General features: G+C 48.9%; 1 non-coding gene across 1 annotated transcript; it reads right to left on the bottom strand.

Moving 5' to 3' along the window:
• Positions 1 to 825: 825 nt before the first annotated feature.
• TRNAP-AGG (transfer RNA proline (anticodon AGG)) lies at positions 826 to 897 on the bottom strand. The gene has a single exon. It is a non-coding gene; the product is annotated as a tRNA-Pro (tRNA).
• Between the last annotated feature and the right edge of the window lie 4,217 nt (positions 898 to 5,114).

Here is a 5,114-nt window from a genome sequence, read left to right as displayed (position 1 = left end):
CCGGGTGGTGCCGGTGGCGGCGGGCCTTCTTGTCCCCGCGCGCGTGTGCTCCCTTCCCGGGGCAGGGAGGCGGCGCGGTGCAGCCCGGTTTGGCTGCGGTCCGGCGTCCCTGCGGCGGCGTCGCTCCTTGGCGGCAGGGCGGCGTGGTGGAGCAGGGTGGCCGGCGTCGCGCCCCCGGCCGAGATCTGGACCCGGTGGGCCCCATCTGGATCCTAGCGGGCCGCCTCCCTGGCGTGGCCTCGTTGTCTGCGGCGCGGTCAGGAGGAGGTGCGGCTCGGAAGTGGGGCGGCGGCGCCGATGGCGTGCCGGCAGCAGCGCGAGGGCGGGAGCTTTACGGGCCTAGGAGGGCTCGGCCGGGCCTGGTGTGCTCATGCTTTTGCGTCCGGACGGCTACCATCGCTGACGGCCTCCCGCGTGCGGACGGTGTTGTTGCCCTAGTCTCGGCTTCGATTCTTCGCCATGTGGTCGTCACTTCGCGGCGTCGTCATTGTCGCGATCCTTCTTGGAGGTGTTGATGGGTGCCGGCGCTTCAGAGTCTTGGAGCCTAGTGGAAGATACCGGTGGACCCTGCTTCCGCCCCAGCACCTATCCTTGAATGGTTCGGTTGGTTGCTTTGTAATACAAAGCGGGGGAAACCCTTTTTCGATACATCTGGGCACATATAAATGCCATGTATTCTGTGTAATTTTGTTTATCTACTCATAATCTAGTGCCACGGCGATTAACTTTTCCAAGTCAATAAATAACTAAATCAATTTTGTTTATCTACTCACATCACCAATGCCGTTGGATAGGCACAAACGTTTTTTTTTAAGATCCAGTATCCTGGCATTCCGAGAATTGAACTCGGGACCTCTCGCACCCTAAGCGAGAATCATACCACTAGACCAAATGCCTCTGTTATTCTTCCTAGGCAGTAAATATGTTTTTATAAAATAAAATTCGTGATGGATTTAATAATGCATATTGTTCCAGTATTTGGTATATTCGGTCAAGCATAGAAGGATTGGCAGCTAATTGGGAGAGCATCAAGTTGGTCGACTCTGGGGCAATCTTGCATTGGTGCCCACCGTTGGTCGTGATCGATTGTGATCCTACTTTTGCATGCAACGGCGATCTACCATCCCTCCCGGCTGTGGTGGTGCACGGCATCCCTACGAGGCCCCGACTTCCAGGTGTGTTTTGGTAGATCTCGGTCAGCAAATCCTCTTGCATGGGGTCCATGTCGTTACTTTCCACCATTGGTGGTCTATATCTTCTTGCACAAACTCCATGACATGATAGTCCATCGAGGGAGGTTTAGTCCCAAGGATTGGGTCTTCCTGTGTGGTTCAATCTGCAACGGATAATGAACAATTGTTATCACGGGAATGTCTGAAATACAGAATAGGGATCCAGGAACGCGCACTTCTAAATTAAATGCCGAAAGATTTGCGACGTGTGCACTGTAAAGGAAACAAAGGTCTCAGACCAGGTTCTCCCTCTGGTATGACTCTTCTTCCACTGGCGGTTCATGCAGTTAAGTAGGATCTCCCCGTCTAGGCTCTAGCAACCCTGTTGCAGTTCAGAAATGCATCTCTGAAAAAATTAAGGACAATGCCAGGGAACAAAACATAGGTTTAGGGTGTATGATATGAGAATTGCATGATGTATTACTCAGGTGCAATCGCACGTATATATGATATACAACGGTGGACCACGACCTCAACTATACAAGGAAACTAGGAGGTGAGCGTAATACACAATATGCACAACACACATATTCAACACCCCCCCCCCCCCCCCCGCGCGCGCGCAGTCGAAGCGGCACCGTTGCTGACGCAAAGACTGGACCAGAACTCCTCAAATGACGACGTAGGCAAGCCCTTGGTCATGATATCTGCAAATTATTGGGAAGTAGGAACGTGTAGAAGACGAACATGGCCAAGAGCCACATGTTCCCGAACAAAATGAATATCTAACTCAATATGCTTGGACCGACGATGATGAACCGGGTTGGCGGAGAGGTACACTGGTAGAAAAAGGGCCTATAGTCCCGGTTCGTAAGGGCCTTTAGTCCCGGTTCCGGAACCGGGACTAAAGTGTCGGTACTAATACCTCCCCCCTTTAGTCCCGGTTCAATCCAGAACCGGGACTAAAGGCCCTCCACGTGGGCATTGCGCAGAGCCCAGTCAGGAGACCCTTTGGTCCCGGTTGGTGGCACCAACCGGGACCAATTGGCATCCACGCGTCAGCACTTCTGTGGCTGGGGTTTTTGTTTTTTTTTTGAAAGGGGGGGGGGGGGTTGGGGGTTTTGCGGGGTTAATTTAGGTGTTTCATATATTGTGTTAGCTAGTTATAATTAATAGAGAGAAGTGTCCTCTCTTATGTCCGTGCTTGGTCGACGCTACGTATTATACATACGTATATAGAGAGGAGACACGCTAGCTAGCTTGTAAGCAAACGAAGGAAACAGAAGATCGTCATGAACATATATGCATATATACAGAGAGAAGTGATATCGACCACCTCTCCTTCTCCGAGAGATTGGTCGAACAACAAGTTCTCGTATATCTATCTGACACTACCGGCTACATATATACAATAATTATCTCTTACAAATGTAATCATACGGACTCAGGGTCCACATAGAATTCTCCGTCTTCAGGGATCACGTGGTCAAGAAAGAATGCCGCCAATTCCTCTTGAATTGCTCGCATGCGAGCTGGTGCTAGGAGTTCATCCCGCTTCCGAAACATCTAATTTGAAAAAGGGGGTCAATATATATATATATATATATATATATATATATATATATATATATAAATGAATGAAACTCAACACAAATGATGGTAATAAAATAAAATTGTGAATGTTGTTATTTACGTACTTCATATTGTTCGTTAGAGTACCCGCCCCGCTCACAGGTCGTGTGGCGGATGGACTCGCAGATGTAGTATCCACAGAAATCATTCCCTTGTTCCTGCCACAACCACTTTACAAGAAATAGAGGTCAATCAAACTGATAAGCAAGAATGCTAAATTGTATTGATGAAACTAGCGCTTGAATCACTAGGAGATGCGCGGAACATGCTACTATAGTACTTACTTTCGGGTGTCTAAATTCCAGCTCCTTCGGCAGTCCCGGAACTGTTTTGGTGAATTTTCTCCAAACCCTGCCGGACAAAGAAAACAATTACTTGATATCAGGAAATGAACAAAGTTGCTGATATGGTGGATAATGATCGATTTAACTTACTTCTTGAGGATTTCAGTCATGTTCGAATACTCCTTGGGATCTTTTCGTTTAGAGTCCAAGACGGTTACTACTCCCTGCTCAAGCTTAATCTCTAGGAGAATATAGTGGTAACTGCACACACATGCATAACTCATCAATTACATTACTATAACCTTGACTAATATGTAAGGGAAACCGAATACGCACAAGACAGTAACACTCACCTGAAGTTGTAAGGAAAGAGTATTATCTTTGTTTTGATTTATTACGAACGATCGTAGCAAGCTGGCCTCGGTAGCTGCGGCATGAAGTTTAACCTGAGTTGCATCTATGAGATATGTGTTAATGAACCCAATATCACCGACTTGTCTTTTCTTCAATTCGACGATCTTCAATCTGCATAATATAGTGAGGATGATTATAAATACATGCAATGAAAGAGCTAAGCTGTATAGAGAAACTAACTTAATGACAGAAGTAGTACTACTTACAGACAGTAGCAGGCGACCATTGTTTTATCGAGGGCCAATTGATTGAAGAACTGATAGAACTCCTCAAATGGAACAGGCAGCAGATCAATTCCAACGAGGTCATGCTCCGGTTTAACTCTCGCATACAAAGTACTCCTCCCCCCAGAGTCTCTGCAGATTTTCAAGTACCAATCATGCAATCTTCGCATCATCGTTGATAGAGATCTTTCATCTTTGACGAGAGGCTTCCCGTACTCGTATCTTTGTATCTGCACGTCCATGGGTTCATAATGTACTTCGTCGGGCAGGTAATCTACAAGATTGCTATAACCGGCCACCATCCTCGGATCATTATCGACGTTGTGGCTAGGCACCTTGAGCGGGGGGCACGATTGCTTCGCTTGTTCGCCGAGCTGGGCAATTTGTTTCCCAGCTCGTCGTTCTTTCAGTCTTTGATCACTGACAGTACTTCCCAACCACTCCGCTTCGGCAAATTCCTTTCCAATAATGCGGTCATAGTTTCCTTTCGGCGAATCAGACTTCGGTGGTTTTGTCAGGGTAGCCAGAGTGCGCTTCACTTTCACCCGATCTACCTTCTCCTCCGGAGGTGGATGTTTCTTTGCTTTCACCCCTTCAAAGAATTTCTTCACTTCTTCTCGCGCGATCTCGGCGTTCTCCTCCTGGGTCCTCTCGTGTGGTAACTTCTCTGGAGTCTTCAGAGAAGGACCGAATCTGTATGTCCTCCCGCCTCTGGTTGTACTGCTAGACGCCGACCGAGCAGACGTAGCGGTTGTTGGGTTTCGTAGTAATTTCAAAAAATTTCCTACGCACACGCAAGATCATGTGATGTATAGCAACGAGGGGGAGAGTGTTGTCTACGTACCCAACGCAGACCGACTACGGAAGCGATGACACGACGTAGAGGAAGTAGTCGTACGTCTTCACGATCCAACCGATCAAGCACCGAAACTACGGCACCTCCGAGTTCGAGCACACGTTCAGCTCGATGACGATCCCCGGACTCCGATCCAGCAAAGTGTCGGGGAAGAGTTCCGTCAGCATGACGGCGTGGTGACGATCTTGATGTACTACAGCAGCAGGGCTTCGCCTAAACTCCGCTACCGTATTATCGAGGAATATGGTGGCAGGGGGCACCGCACACGGCTAAGGTATAGATCACGTGGATCAACTTGTGTCTATGGGGTGCCCCCTGCCCCTGTATATAAAGGATGGAGGAGGAGGAGGCCGGCCAAGGCCATTGGTGCGGCCAGGATGGGAGTCCTACTAGGACTCCAAGTCCTAGTAGGAGTCCATCAAGAGGGGAGGAAGGGAGAAGGAAGTGGAGGAGTAGGAAAGGTGGCCGGCCCCCTTTTCCCTAGTCCAATTCGGACTAGAGGGGAGGGGGGGCGCAGCAGCCTTTTTCCTCT

The sequence above is a fragment of the Triticum urartu genome, chromosome 7A (assembly GCF_056163025.1).
Source record: "Triticum urartu cultivar PI428250 chromosome 7A, HENAU_Tu73, whole genome shotgun sequence".
In the NCBI taxonomy this organism is placed as follows: domain Eukaryota; kingdom Viridiplantae; phylum Streptophyta; class Magnoliopsida; order Poales; family Poaceae; genus Triticum; species Triticum urartu.
This window is presented reverse-complemented; position numbering and strand designations above follow the sequence as displayed.